A 17,060-nucleotide genomic window follows, 5' to 3' on the forward strand; every position below is an offset into this window, starting at 1 on the left:
CCGTGGATACTGGCCATTATATTCAAGGAGGACTTTTTTAATTATTATTTTCTCTTGCTAGTCTTCATAATTTTTTATTGAGGACCTTTTTGGCATCTATTGATTTGATTGTACTGTAGTTTTTTTAAAAGTTCTATTTATTTAACAAACTTTATTGCTATTGTTTTAATATTAAAACAACCTCCATTCATAGAATAAATATCTTGTTTGGTCATGATTAATATTTTAATATAGTGCTGTGTCCTGGTAGCTATTATTATGCTCAGTTTTTTTATATCTCTAATCATAAGAAATATTGGTCCATAATTTAATTTTTAGGATGACTTTGCTAGCCTTTTGAATCAATAATGTATTCTTTTTGTAAATTGCATTAGTCTTCCAAATTTCTCTATGTTTTTGAATAATCTATATAATGAAAACATTTTCTGTTGTTTTGAAGGTTTAAAAAATCAATTCTTTTGGTTTCTGCTTTAATTTCTTATTAATGTAGGCCTATTTTACTATAAATTGGCCACTGAAAAAAGCTTCAGTTACATCCCTAAAGCTTTTTTATATGGTACTAGTGTAATAATATCTTTTTAAAATTCTTTCAACTTTTTAAAATATGTTGGTTTTTAGTTCTGATCTTTAATTTTACTAATTATCTTTTTTTAAGTCGGTCTATTTTTGCTTAAGTTTTATCTGAGATTATTATTGCTACATCTGCCTTTTTTACTTCAACTGAAGCATAACAGATTTTGCTCCAGCCCCCTATTTTAATTCTATGCATATCTTTCTGTTTCTAAGTGTATCTCTTGTAAACAACATACATTTGGATTCTGTTTTCTAATTCATTCTAATATTCTCTTTCATTTTACTTACATTCATGGTTACTATTGCTAACTGCATTTTTTCTTCATCCTATTTATCTTTATCTTTTTTCCCTATCCCAACATTTAAAATCTGTTCTGACCACTCAGACTCCTTTAATCTACCCTGCCTTTTATGGTACCCCCTTTTGTTTAGCCACTTTCTCTCCTACTTCCCTATTGAGTAAGATATTTCTATACTCAAATGTGCATGTATTTATATATTCTTACTCCCTTGAACCAGTTCAGATGAGACTGAAGGTCAAGCATTGCCCACTCTCCCTCCCATTTTCCCTTCCCTTGTAAAAACTCTGCCTTATGTGTCTCTTCTGTGTGAAATAATTTCCCCCTTTTTTTCTTCTCTTTTCCCCTTCTCCCACTGTGTCTACTTTTCTCACCCTTGTATTCATACTCGTACCCTCTGTTTAAGTAGTCTCCTTATGATGATAAAGTTCTTAGGAGTTACATATATCATTTTCCCATAAAGGAATGTAAACAGTTTAAATTTATTAAATCCCTAATGATATCTCACTTATATTTACCTTTTTGTGTCTACTTTAAGTCTTATATTTAAATGTCAAGTTATGTATTCAGGTCTAGTCTTTTCATTAGGAATAATAAAAAGTCCTTTATTTTGTTAATTTTTTTTTTTGCCCTGTAGAATTATATTCAGTTTTGCTCGGTAGGTTAGTCATGGCTGTATTCCTAGCTCCTTTGTCTTCTAGAATATTCCAATATTCCAATATTCCAAAGCCCCTGATTCTTTATGATGGTAGCTACTATATCTTGTATGATCCTGACAATGGCTCCATAGTATTTTAACTTTTTTTCTGACTTCACAGCATCTTCAACTTGACATGCAATTTGGCTCTAATACTCCTTGGAAATTTCCCTATAATATTCCTTTGAGATTCCTTTCATTAGGTGATCAGCTTCTAATTTCAATTTCTAATTAGCCCACTGGCTCTAAAATATTTGGGCAGTTTTCCTTTATAATTTCTTGAAATATGATGTATAGGTTCTTTTTTGTTGTTTATGGCTTTCAGTTAGTCCAATGATTCTTGAATTATCTCTCCTTGATTTATTTTCCATGTCTGTTGTTTTTCCAATAAAATATTTCTCATTTTCTTCCATTTCTTTTATGGTCTTTTGACTTTCTTTATTGTATCTTAATATATCATTGAATCATTAGCTTCCATTTAACCAATTCTAATTTTTAAGGAGTTGTTTTCTGCAGTGAGATTTTGTATCTCTTTTATCATTTGGCCAATTCTGATTTTTAAGGAGTTATTTTTTACTTTGTTTTTTGTGCCTCTTTGAACAAGCTGTTAATTCTTTAAAAAAAAAAAAAGTCTTACATTACTCTCATTTCTTTTCCCACATTTTCCTCTACCACTCATTTAATTTTTAAAATCTTTTTTTTGCTTTTTTTTGCTCTTCAGTTCCTCTACTGCCAGCCTAGAGCCTGTGCTACTTCTACAATCCCAGTCAGCCCCCACCCAAGTGTCTAAAGATCTCTTTTTCTGTTTTCCTGACCTACACTGGAAAAATTAATCACTTTAACTTTTTCTTGATTTCTCTGCCCAGAATGTGGCTTGATATTCTTTTTTTCTTTTTAAGTTGTTACAGAAGGCTGTTTTGGGAGAGCTCAGAAAAAAATTCTGACTTCACTCTACCATTTTGGCTCTGTCTTCTAGTTCAAATCTTTAACTCAAATTATTGCTATTTTTTCCAATTGTATTGCACTATGATCTTAAAATTCGGCTCGTATAATTACTGCCTTTTATAATGTATGACAGAAATCATGAAAGCCAACTACATGATCAAATTTTATGTCAACAATAATGCACTTGAAAATAAGTGTGTATTAATTCTTATACCATTTAGTTTTCTCCACATTATTTGTTATGTCTAGCTTATTTAGATAAACTTTAAACTCCCTTTTGTTTAGCTCCTAGTTAAACTTTAAAAGATAAACAATAATGGAACCATAGATCTGAATGCTTATTAAGCATTCAGATCTATGGTTCCATTATTGTTTATCTTTTTTGTAAATTTCTCATATTCAGATCAGGGCAGCTAGGTGGTGCAATGCAGAGTGCCAACCCTGGCAGGAAGGCCTGAGTTCAAATCTGGCTTCAGACACTAGCTATGTGACCCTTAGGCAAGTTGCTTAACCCTGTTTGCTTCAGTTCCTCATGTGTAAAAAATGAACTGGAAAAAAAATAGCAAACTTGTCTAAAATGCTTGCCAAGAAAACCTCAAATGAGGTCACTAAGAGTCAGACATGACTGAAAAATGACTGAATGACAAAGATATTCAGATCACAGTCTCATGAAGCTCCCTACCATTATTTTTGTCTATTTCTTCTTAACTATGTTTTCTGGCTTGATTCCAACTATGATGCTATTGCTATTACTATTTCTGTTTTGTTTTATTTTTATTTTTAGTATTTTTTTATTTCTTTTTATTAATATAGTCTGTTTTACTTCCCAATAAAACTTTAAACAAATTTCCTATGAAATACATTCACCAAAGGCAGTTACATAAAACTGCAGTGATTGTAACTAATAGAACATATCATTTTCCAATTTTATATTTCATCATTAATTAATAGAAATCAAGTATTTATGTTTCAAAGTTAATAATTTCATGCAATTGTTATCTACTTACCTGTAAGGTTCTGAGTGGTAGAAGAAGTTCAAAAGGAAAAGTACTTGATCTGAATAAGAGAAAGAAAGAGTGAAGCTGATTTATAAAAATAATTGGAAGGAGGTTTGAGAATTTATATCATCATCTTTAATAACTTATCTTTCAGTCCATTCTAATTTATCCCTCACTATTTGTAGAGATACTTTTTAATTTGGGGCTTTGTTAACAAATTACTTAAGCTCTTGTTTGTGTTTGAAATATTCTTTTGCTTCAAGAGATAAGTCAAAGTCTCAGAATACATAATATGATATTTACTACAATGCATTTGAAGTTTTTCTGTATTTTTGCCCATCTTTGTCCTCTATCCTATGCTATATATGTAGCATGTGCTCTGGAGCTACTCTTCTGACTCTCACTGACTGTGGCAGCTCAGCTCCTGAGAACAAGGCTACTCTATCCTCCTCCCCCATGGGCTCTAGAGTTAACCCATGGGGTTTGACTAGTTAACTTTTCAAGTGCCACATGTAGACCATGAGGCTCCCACCATTGTGCTTCTAACCATGATTATCAGTTGATACTTTTAGAAAGGGAAACTATAATGTGATAGAGCAAAAAAAATTTGTATAAATATTCCCCTAAAGAATGTGTGGTGCCCAGGGGAAATTAGGTTTAAGCTCAGAAAGTATTTATGTGAAAGGATCACTCACAACTTCTAAAACCTCTTTTGTTAGAGTCCTTTACATCAGTGGTTTTAAACTCAAACAGAAATGGGGATTCTTTGCATATTGGCATAGAAAAAGACAAATTAATATTATATATGTTTTATTATGTTTTATTTATTTGATTGAATATTTCCCAATTGTATTTTAATGTGGTTCATTCTGGGAAACTCTGCTCTAGATGCATGTTCTCCTAAGATAAAGATGTCAAAGGGGCAGCTAGGTGGCACAGTGGATAGAGCACCGGCCCTGAAGTCAGGAGTACCTGAGTTCAAATCTGGCCTCAGACCAAACACTTACTAGCTGTGTGACAGTGGGCAAGTCACTTAACCCCAATTGCCTAAAAAAATAAAATAAAAAAAATAAAGATGTCAAACGCCACTGGCCAATACTCCAAAGTGCAGCCCAAACCAGATTTAAGTGTGATTGGAAAATAATTAACAAAATAAATAATAATAGAATAGAATAGACATAATGTTTATATGTGATTTTCTAGGTAAGTATGAGCCCAGCAGAGATCTTTATGTATGGTTTAGTGGTTCATTTATATTTGAGTTTGATACCACTAACCTAAGTTATGGTTCAATATTTTTTTTCTGTGGACTCTTTGTAGATCCTTGAATCTGTGTCCAGTATGTACTTGAATCCTGATGTAGATACTATTATCAATAGTTCCTGGGACATTGCTCAGATGCTAACAGAAAGCCCCAAATCCCTTTTACCCTTCTAAGCTCATGAGGTCTTCTTCTAGCCAAGTGGTGAGGTAAGATTGAGACTAAGGGTGAGACCCAAAGATCTGCTCTACCTATCCCCAAGATATTAATTCTTTTTCAAGATTTACCTGGAATGCTTCTTCTGCTCTTCATAATTTGAGACCTGAACTGACTCAATATTTTATAGACAACCCACAAGACACAACAGAGTTTCCTCAACCAATCAGAATGTACTTCCCATCAATAGCACATGAGTTTATCCAAGGACTTTTGCATTTAATTTAGTCTTTGGTTGATTGAATGAAAAAATAAAAGTATCTAGGCCTTTTTCTCACCTCTGGGTTGATTGAGTCAATCATGATGTGCTCCCATTTGATAAATGTGTTTTATAACTTGTTTTAAGTGGAGTGGGGTGACTTACTCAATCAATCCCCACACCGACAGTCACTTAGACATATGATTGAAGGACTTGAAAAGAGCTAAGTCCTGTCCCTGGTCCATCAAGGTTCATATTTAATATTGACTAAATTTGTCCTTCTGTCTTTTTAAAAAAAATATTGCACACTCTAGCATCATTAACAACAACAAAAAATGAGAAAATATAGTTCTAGCTCAATTATTTAATTAAAGCAACTTATTCAATAATAAATATGTGATGCTCCCTTTGTGAATAATTAAAAATTTAAAATTAACATTATTTGCTAATTGGTGTTATATATGCTGATGAGTACAATTTAATAAAATGCATCTATTTCTTCACACAAAATTCATAAAACAGATACTAAGAATTTATTATATTGATAATGGAGAAGCAACCTAGTATGGTGGACAGAGACCCAGCTACTACATACTGATAGAATTAGCACTTTCAGTTTTATAAAGCACTTTATAAATATAATCTCATTTGGTCTTCATACAACCTTGGAAGGTAGGTGCTATTATTATACCCAATTCACAGATGAAGAAACTGAAACTGAGAGAGGCTAAGTGACTTGCTCAGGGTCACACAGTTAGTAAGTGTCTGAAGCTGGATGAACTCAGATTTTCCTGACTCTATGTCCAACTACCTATCCACTGTACCACTTAGCTGCCTACATGAAAGAAAGAATATAATTTATAAAATTCAATTTAAAAAGTGATTGGCTAATCATGTTGTGTGAATAAGGAGTGACAGATGAATATCCTGAAGACCACACAGGTGGCCATGAAATATAAAAAGACCTATAGGAAGGGCTTCAGTGTACTAGGTAGATTCTCCATTGAGGAACTATGGGGGGAGGGGAGGAAGAAAAGAAAACATGGATAGGAATCACACCAATGAGATGGTGTCAATTGGATGTAGTCCGCACTGATGGAGGGATATCTCATACCAATGAGATCTCAGATTCATTGACTTGTTGACATAACAGTCTAGTAACCCTGCTGTTGTTGGTATTATTATTGTTTAAAAAAAAAAAGAAGTTGATTTAGCCTGTCATGATATGTTTTTTTTTAAATAATTATTATTGGTATGGTTTGTTTTTACATCACAATAATGTCTTTCCAATATCTTTCTCCAACCCCTCCCAGAGATCCAACTGATATAAAAATAATATTTAATTGAGAAGAAAGTGAAGAATAAGATGAAGAGAACAATCAATAACATAGATTAATATGCTGGAAAGGACTGAAAATATATGTAATATTCTATACTTATGGACCTTCTATCTCTGTAAAGGAGCAGGTAATGGTATATTCTTGTATCTCCTCTTTGGGGCAATGAGTGTTCTTTGTAATTTTACAACATTTATTTTTTATTATTTTGTCTTTGTTATATTTATGATTAATAATTTTATATTTATACATTCATTTTATAAATTTACATTGCAAATACATGAAGGATGTGTGATTATGTTAGCATAGGGAACCTAGGGTGAGAACTGCCTCCATCAATAAATCAACCCATCATATTTGATAAGTTCTAAGGAGCTGATTGAGACTCATAAAGGTTAAGTGACTCTGAGAGTCACATAGTCAATAAATCTCAAAGGCAAAATTTGAACTGTCTTCCTGATTCTAAACTCAGTTTTCTAAATACTATATCCTATTACTGTTATCACATTATAGAAATTGTTATGAATTATTAAGTAAAGTGGGTATGCTGAATTTTCCAGATCCATAATTTTATTGGGGTGGGAAATTCCCTAGTGTAGAAATGGCACTGAGAAGTTAAATGACTTGCCCTTTGTCACAAAACTAGTATGCCTTGGAGGTAAGACATAAAACCAGTTCTAATTCCAAGGTGTCTGACCATAGTACTGGGTTGACTTTAAATTATCAAGACAATTAATTATTAATAACTGTTATATAGATTGTGCGAAGAAATACACATTTTGTTAAATTGTGTTCATGTGAAAAGATAACAAATACAAAGAATATGAATTTCATACACTGAATTCCTCATAAGGGAAGCTTTAAGCATTGATTCATTTATTATTGAGAACTATATTGTTAAAATTAATTGAATTGGAACTCTTCTGTTACTGGATGTTTGCTAATAACGCTACCATCTACACCATTCACAAAAATGGAAGAACAAATTTATCCAACGTTAAATGTAAATTATTATTTGTCAAAAGTCAGTCAACAAGTATTAACTAAGTACTTTAGTATGTGACAGATACTACACTAATCACTGGAGATACAAACAAAGATAAAACCATGATCCCTGCCCTCAAAGAGCTCATGTTCTAAGAACAAAACCACATGCAAACATCTGCATACAAAACATATACAGCGTAAATAAAAGATAATCTTCAAAGGAAAGCACTGGCAGCGGAAGGAATTAGGAAAGACTCTTTACAGAAATTGGGATTTGAGTTAAGTCCTGAAGTCACAAAAGTCAGGAGGCAGAGGTGAAAAGGGCAAAAATTTCAGGCATGAGCAACAGCAATCAAAAGGCATGGAGTCAAGAGATAAACTGTCCTGTACAAAGAACAATAAGAAAGTAAGCATAATGATTTGTAGATTTCATGGAATAGAGTAAATTGTAAGACGACTGGAAAAGTAGGAAAGAGCCAAATTGTGGGAGGTTTTATAAGCCAAATAGAGCATTTTACATATGATCCTGAGGGTCATAGGGAACCACTGGAGTTTACTGGACATTTGGAAAGGGGAAGTAACATAGTTAGACCTGTGCCTTAGGGAGCTTGCTGATCAAAGATGCCCAGGTGGCATGTGGATAGAACACTGAATTTGGAAAAGGAAGATTGGAATTAGAATTCTCCCTAAGTTACTTAGTATCTGTGTGTCCCTGAGCAAGTCATTCAAACTCTCTGAACTTCAGTTTCTTTATCTGTAAAATGGGGATAATAATAGCACTTACCTTACAGGGTTATTGTAAAAATCAAATGAGATAACCTTTGTAAAGCACTATTCAAACCTTGCAGGATCATATAAATGCTCACTCTCATCAACATCAGCATCATCATTGCTTTGGCTGTTGAGTGGATGGTAGATTGGAATTGATAGACACTTGAGACAGAGGAGCCAAGCAGAAGTCTATTGCAATAGTCCATACATGACATAATAAGAGTAGGTACCATGGTGGTATCTGTATGAGTGTCAGGAAGGTACAGGACATGTGTGAGTGCACCTGAGTAATCAATTCCTGTAAGGATGCTGGTGGTCCCTTTGACATTAATAAGAAAGTCCATAAGAAGGGAAGTATTTGGGGAGGGGGAGGAGATAACAAGTTCAATTTTGGTCATGTTGAACTGAATATATCTGCAAGACATCCAATTTAAGATGTCCAAAAGGTAGTTGGTGATACGAAACTGGAGCTCAGGAGAGAAGTTACACTAGATATAGAGATATGGGAATCATTTGCATAGGGATGAAAATTGATGATTAAGTTGACTTGATCATCAAGTGACATAGTATAAAGGAGAGGAAGAGGTCCAGAATTGAGCCTTAGAGGACATTGACAGTTAGTAGGTGTGCGTTGCATGGAAGAAGCTGCAAAGGAAACTGAAAATGAGCAGTCTGATAGGTAGGTGCAGAGCTAGTTTTTCCAGCAGTTTTTGTCAAATAGTGAATTCTTTCCCCAGTAGCTAGGATCTTTGTGTTCATCAAACACTAGATTACTGTGGTCATTTATTTCTGTATGTTGTGCACCTGATTTATTCCATTGATCAACCACTTTATTTCTTATCCAATACCAGATTGTTTTGATTACTGCTTTGCCATTCTTCAATTGATAAGTCATCAAAAATTACGAACAAGCAGTTTTCAGAAATGGAAATGAAAGCTATCAATAGTCAGATAATAAATGCTCTAAATCACTAATAATTAGAGAAATTCAAATTAAAACAACTCCAAAGTACCACCTTACATCCATCAGATTGGTTACGATGACAGGAAAAAATGATAGATGCTAGGGTGCGGAAAAGTAGGAAAACTATTGAATGGTTGGTGGAGCTGTGAAGTGGTCCAACCATTCTAGAGAACAATTTGTAACTAAGCCCATATAGAACTGTGCATATCCTTTAATGCAGAAATACTACTACTACCTCAAAGAGCTATAGCTCAAAGAGATCAAAGAAAAAGGAAAAAGACCCATATGTACAAAAAAATATTTTAGCAGCTTTTTTTGTGGTGGCAAAGACTTGGAAACTAAGAGGATGACCAATCAGAGGGATTGGCTGAACATGTTGTGGTATATGATTGTGATGGAATACTATCATGCTATAAGGAATGATGAATGATGTGGCTTCAGAAAAACCTGAGAAGATCTATATGAATTGATACAAAATGGAGTGAGTTAAACAAGGAGACATTGTACACAGTAACAGCAATATTGTTACAATAATAAGCTGTGAAAGGGTTTCTATTCTGATCAATACAATGATCTTCAGCAATTCCAAAGGATTCGATGAAAAATGCTATCCACCTCCAGAGAGAAAATTGATAGATTCTGAGTGGATTGAAGCATGTTTTTTTTTATTTTTCTCAATTTTTTTCATAATATAACTAATGTGGAAATATGTTTTGCATAACTTCACATGTATAATGAGTATCATATTGCTTGCCTTCCAAGGAGGGGGGGGAATAGTAGAGGGAAAGAGAGAATTTGGAACTGAAAATTAAAATTAACAAAAAAAGAAAAGAACTAGGAGAAGGCAATGCTACAAAAAACCTAAAGATGACAGTGTATCCAAGAGAAAGGAGTAGTTAAAAGAGTCAAAGTCTAGAGATAGTTGGGAAAAAATGGCCACTGAGAAAATATCATTGCATTTGAAAATTAAAATATTTCTAATGACTTTGGAGAGATCCATTTCAGTCAGAGAAATGGGTTAACTCTTTTAAGTCCCTTAACTGTAGCTACATGAATATAAGTAATTCTGATTTTATGAAAACATTCACTTCATCCATTTCATCATGCCTTGTCTATATAGCTGTGATTTGTTATTGTTGTTGTTGTTTTTGTTTGTCCTTCATTCTTGAATAAGACCAATGACCTCAGGAGGATGATGTCTTGACTAGAAAGTGAATTGGATTTGTAAGGCAGAGCTGTGGTGGAGATGAGAAAACCAGATCCACTATTTGCATTCCATTAAAACAATGCCATTTATATAGACCAAATGAGTTTTTGTAATCATAGGTCTAATTCCCTCATGTCATCCTTGCATTATCTGTAAGAATAATTTCAGAAATTACTATTATAAAACACTAAATGCTTCTGTGAGTAGCCAGTCTAGTAAAGTTAATGCATTCCCCCAAACTGTCTACACACTGTCAGTGAATGAAGGATTTACCAGGGAAATCTAAACAATTGAGTTACAATAACCTCCTATATTCTAAACCAATTAGAGGTTTCTGAAGTATTAGTGATTTTCTCAACATGGAAAATAAAAATTATTACGCTACTGGTTTTAACTAAAAGTTTAAAAAGTGCAAATTTCTTCTTACTTAAGCAATAATGTTCCATCTCCCCCAAAATCAGTCATTATTAACAAGTGATGGTCTTTTACTTAACAGCCTGAGGAGAAACCAAGGGCAGCAAACACTGTAACAAACTGGTTGTAAACTTCATTAATAACCAATTTCTTCAGGATCATTACTATTATAAACTATATTCAATGATTTGAAAGAGAAATGATATAATTTAATTGTGTTTACATGTGGTTTTTAATCTATTACATGATTAGACATATAGAAGAAATAATTCTGTGTGGGGAGTATCATTTTTCAGTTATTAATGGTCCTATTCTCCTACTCTTTCCATTTTTCTTTTTTCTTTTTTACCTTTCAGGATAGTGAGGAGCTATTTTCAGTTAGTTGTATGTATGGCAGAGTTAGTGTGTGTGTTCAAATACATGTTTTAAGTCTTCAGAACACAAGTCAACAAAAAAAGTTTCTAATAAAAACAAATGAAAAATTTTTTAAACTGATTTTTCTATTATTTTAAAAGGTCTTATTAGTGGTTTATACTAGTCATTTCCAGATATATCCTCTGTTCATAGATTGAACCCTACTTTGTAGCAAAGAAAAAATAATTTAAAAATCAACTAACACAATCCCATCTGACAGCATATGCAACATTTCACATCTGTGGTGCCTCACCTCAATACCTAGAACTGAGAACTGTGTTTTATCATCAGTTCACCTGGATCAAGATTGGTCATAGTATCACAGGATTATACCTCTAGAGCTAGAATAACCTCAGAGGTCATTGTCCAACTCCCTTATTTTAGAGATGAGGAAATTGAGGGCTAGAGAGGTTGTGACTTGATTAAGGTTTTACATATAGAAAGTAGAAAAATTAGGATTTTGGACTTAAGTCTGGCTACTTTATTCCTCTGCAGGCTTCACTTCTGATTCTCCTCCCAGACCTCTAACATTCCTCAGAAATCTCTTCATCCTGGAAGTTCACGTTCCCTCTGGGCTTAACACATTAGAAATACCCTTTCCCTCTTTGGCCACTGATTAGCTGGTTTGTCCCAGAATCAGTTCCTCACCATTTTAAGAAGGACATCCAGGTCATCTATGTCTTCATTCCTCTTCATGTTACATTCCTGAGTCTTCTCCCAGACTTTCCCTACAACTCCCTATAATTTGCCTTCATAACATAACATAACATTAACAATCCCTTTACAACTCCTTTTTAATGTGTTGTAAATTTCTCCTGTCTTTCTTTCTATTTGTATCCCCAGTTCTTAGCACAGTGCCTGACATATAGTAAGTGCTTAATAAATGTTTTAATTTTTTTTGTTGCTGTTGTTATTGTTATTGGTGCTGTGACATGCTGAGTACTCCTTTAACAACAATCTTTTTTAGTGCTATTTTATTTTGCCTTATCAAAGTCATGTATAAAGTTGTCTTTGTTGTACTTACTTTGTTCATTATCAGTTCATACAAGTCCTCACCGGTCTCTCTGAATCTTTCATATTTGTCATTTCTTTCTGTTCAACAGTATTCCTTTACATTCATGTCTCACAATTTAGCATACTACCTGTCATATTGTAGGCACTTAATAAATACTTGCTTGTTAACTGACTGGGTCCTCAGAATGTAAGCTCCTTCTGAATAGGGATTGATTCATTTATTGTATTTGCATCCTTATCCCTTGCACAGTGCCTGGCACATAGTAGGTATTTAATAAATGTGTGTTATTGGTCAATTGGCTTTAATTGATTCAGCCATTCTTTTAGCCTATGGGCACCCACTCTTCTCACATTAATATTTAAAACACAAACCAATTTAATTGCCCTTTGTGTCCATTGGGAACTTTACTTTCTATGAATTCCTTTCCTCCCTAACTGACAGGAATGCAATCAGATGGAACTAGCGGAAAATGCCATGCAAATGATTCTTCCTGCACATGTACTGCAGGAATTCCAGTGGCGGTATTTTACCTAAATAATGCAGGAGTGTGTGGTGCCTGCCAAATCCCACACAATGTTGAAAACCCAGTTAATGTTTTATCTTTCAAGAAAGGGGCTCCACATCCTTTTGGCAGCTGATGAGTTCAGATAGAAAACATGCCAGGAGTGTAGACCAATGCATTATCACACACACACATCCCTGCTGCAGAGTTGTGCTTCATAATATGCCACAACATTGGCAAGCATAGCTCAGAGCTCTTTAAGAACAAGAAGGAGCTCATAAATAATGGTTGAATCACAAAAGTGATAATTAAATGAGACAACTGAATGCCAACGGACTCCCCAGTGGAAAATACTCTTCAGCAGAGATCATTTCTACCTTTCTTTTCCTTTTTTTTTTCACCCGGTCTTAGTACTGTCTAGCAGTTCATTACTGGAGACACTTTTCAAACCAGCACATTTAAAGAAATTGTCAAACTCTGCGAAACCTTTTGAGACATTTTCACATTATGGTTTTTCCCCCACATTAGATAATTTTTCATCTTTTTTTTTAATGCTGCCAACACTAATGACATAAACCTGTTTATCATTTCCATAGGGCTGGTAAACAAACAATCTGCTGGTTCCACTCTTTGGGAAAGCAACAGAAAATTCCATAGTGTACAAAATACCATTGAATTTTGTGCCCCATAATGTAAGTAGCATTCATTCATTCTTTTCATTTAGAATAAGTACACATCAATGTTATAGCTATCTTCTCATTCTTAAAAAAGGAGAAATGAGATTCACAATGAATTTCAATGTTCCTTTACCAACCTACTCAGAATTCTTTATCAGTGATTCTTAATGTTTCTAGCTTGACAGCTTTGTGCTCAAGGTTGACAGGATATTTTTAGTATACCAACTATTTTAAAGGATCTAAAAATCTAGCTATGGCTTGCTTGTTTATCAAATACATTTAGCAGACAATTACAGTTGATTTAATATGCATTCATCGCCCTGTCTAGAAAATGCCTTCAGCATTTTTGGCAAAATGAGAGAAAATGTGTGTTTCCTCACACTGGAGCAATTCAGAATTGTGCCTGCTTACTGAGCCCTGCAGACAGGGGAGATCTGTAGGAGTTAAAGGGAAAGGAGCAAGGAGAGAGAAGTGAACATTTTTCTGACCTCACTTTCAGGTCACTTCAGGCTTGGCAGGTCAACTATGGCCCCAAACCTGCCCCGTATTAATTTACAAGGGTTTAATTACCACTGGCAGGAGAAACCCTACATATCAGTGTTCAGGTGTGCATTGTTTTATGCAACAGAAATGTCTCTGAGAAGCTGCTAATCAAATTTTTCTACCTGAAAATTGTTTAAAGTACAATAAGGAAGGTGACTATTTAAAGGGACCCTTTTATAAATCCTATTGTAAAATGAAGAAAAGTTTTCAGCAAAGTGAAGAAGTACTCTAAGAAAATCTGGATTTTTATATCCAGAGTTTACTAAACACTAAGACATAGCTTTGATATAGGAATCTGATTTTCAAAAATGCAAAAGACAACAGCTGGATCTACATAAGCAGTTATACAGACAAGCCGAGTTACCTACCCACCAAAACTTAATTTGCTTTGTGTCTTGCATTTCTCCCACCTCAATGCCTTTGAACAGGCTGTCACCCATTCCTGAAATGCACCCACTCCTCACCTCTGCATCTTGGGATTCCTAAGTACCACCTGCTGATGCCTCCATCATCTCCCATCAGTTACCTTGCATTTTTTTAATGTATGTATACTTTGTATATTTTCACATCTATCCATGTTGCTTCCCCAGTAGATACTAAGATCCTTGAGGAAAGAGAATTTTTTTTCATTTTTTTCTTTGTTTTTCACTTTTGCCCTTGCACAGTGCCTAGTATATAGTAGGTGCTTAACAAATATTTTTGATTGAAAGTAGGTATAAATTATTTTATATTAAATTGAAGCAAAAGCAAATTTGCCTCAATTGTCCAATTAATTTTGTGTCACTTCCCCTTCGCCTTTCCCTTCCTTCCTCCCTCCCCCAGTTAGCTTTGTAATACCCAACACATGTAATCCTGGCCAACCTTTCTTAGTCCAAGAAACTGAACACACCTTCATGACTCTTCCCAGGCCTTTGACTCTCTTACTCAAGCAATTAGAGGTCTCTGGTCATACACCCCTAAAGTGCATTTGTGCTTGTGGAGTTGACTATACAACATAGGGATAAGACAGTGAGAATTAAAGACCTCAGTTGAAGAGGCAGTAGAAGCCTACAAGCTGCTGACTAGGACATCAGTCAGAAATCTCTCCAATGACTTCCATGAGCCCTTTACCTAGTAAAATACCACCTCAGTTCTTTCCTCTTTCCTATAGATTCCCTACTTTGTATCCCCTATACTTTATACTGGAATCAAAGGATTAATGCAATGAAGCTTGTGTGGAGTCCTAGCAGTCAGTAGAGGTACATGGCAGTAGTTGCAACAATAGTTTCTTAATGGTCACTGCTACTTTTTTTTGGAGGCATAGGAATTAATTGACTTGCCCAGGGTTACACAACTAATAAGTGTCTGAGGCTGGATTTGAACTCAGGACCTACTGACTCCAGAGCCAGTGCTCTATCCATACTTTTAAAACTAAGGCATCTCAGACTGATATACATTTCCTTATGGTGTCTAATAAGTTCCTTAGGACTTCAAGGGTCCTCAGTGTTTTCTACCAAACTCTCTCATTGACAATTTACTGTCAAAGAAAGACCATAGCTTAAAAAGGCCAAAGTCTCTCACTGCATCCTAGGCCATCTCCAGTTGTCCTGCTCTATATCTGGCCAATGGACCCAAATGGCCCTGGAGGAAAAAGTGAGACTGGTGACTTTGCACAGCCCTCCTCTCTTAAATCCAATTCACTTGCAAGTCATGACATCATTTTCCTGACCTCCTGGTCTTCTTCAAATTGGAAGACCAAATAAATCACACAACCACACCTTCTCCATATGAATAGGGAGCCCAGAAAGAAATCTACAAGCCCTGGGGCCTTGGATTCCTGTCCCACCCTCAGGTTCTTCTACCCAGCTGTTGACAAAAGTAGGTCAAAGGCCTTGGTTGCAAGTACTCTGATATTTATGACTCAGGATACTAACTCTTGTATTTTGTCATAGAGAAAGCAAAACCAATACAATTCAAATCAATATTCATTTTTTGAGTGTCAACTTTGTTAAGAATACTGTGCTAGGTGGCAGGGATATACAAAATTCAGACAAGATAGTCCTTGCTCCCATAGAGATTACAATCTTGTGAGGGGATAAGAAACAAATACAGACTTTTTTTAATAAGAAGTGTGTGTGTGTGTGTGTGTGTGTGTGTGTGTGTGTGTGTGTGTGTGTAAGTGCCAAGTGAAATCCAAGGTGGAGATCCTGACCAGCAGGAATTATCATAGAAGGCTTCATGGAAGCAGTGGTATCTAAAGTGAACTTTAATGAATTCATAAAAATTCAATAGGCAAAGAGTGGGAAAGCTTTAAGGAAAGCTTTGCATGAGCAAAAGCCCGGAGCTGAGAAAACATAGAGCATGTTCAGGTTCAAGTGACAGAGAGAAATCCATATTACCTTGAACAAAGAATGTATAGAAACAAGCAAAACAAATCATTAGTTTCAATCGATTAAGTAAGTGTCTACTATGTGCCAGGTATTCTTTTCAGTGTTGAAAATACAATGAAAAGGGGACTTTAAGAAATTTCTATTCTCCTAGTAGGAACAACCCATTAGAAAATATGCAATTAGATTGTGAATAAGTCACAGTTTGCATTTCTTTCATTTGCAATGGTTGCTGTTCAATAGTGTCCAACTCTTCATGACCTCATTTGGGGTTTTCTTGGCAAAGATACTGTAGTGGATTGCCATTTTCTTCTCCAGCTCATTTTCCAGATGAAGAAATTAAGGCAAATAGGGCTAAGTGACTTGCCCAGGGTCACACAGCTAGTAAGTGTCTAAAGCCACATTTGAATTCAGGTCTTCCTGACTCTAGTCCCAGTGCTCTATCCAATGTAGCATCTAGCTGCCCTATTTGCAATAGTATGAAAAAAACAATAAAAATGTTTCCATTGGCATATACTGTTCTTTACCATAGAATGACTATAAATTTGCTTCCTATTAAGAAATTCAATAATCCAAGTTTTTTTTTTCTTTTGGTAGTAATAGTTTAATGTGCTTAGCTGAGCTGTCATTTTCATCTACACTCTCATCAGTTTCCCAGAAACACAATGCTGTTTA

This window comes from Vombatus ursinus, unplaced genomic scaffold (genome assembly GCF_900497805.2).
Source record: "Vombatus ursinus unplaced genomic scaffold, bare-nosed wombat genome assembly UNPS02014807.1, whole genome shotgun sequence".
In the NCBI taxonomy this organism is placed as follows: domain Eukaryota; kingdom Metazoa; phylum Chordata; class Mammalia; order Diprotodontia; family Vombatidae; genus Vombatus; species Vombatus ursinus.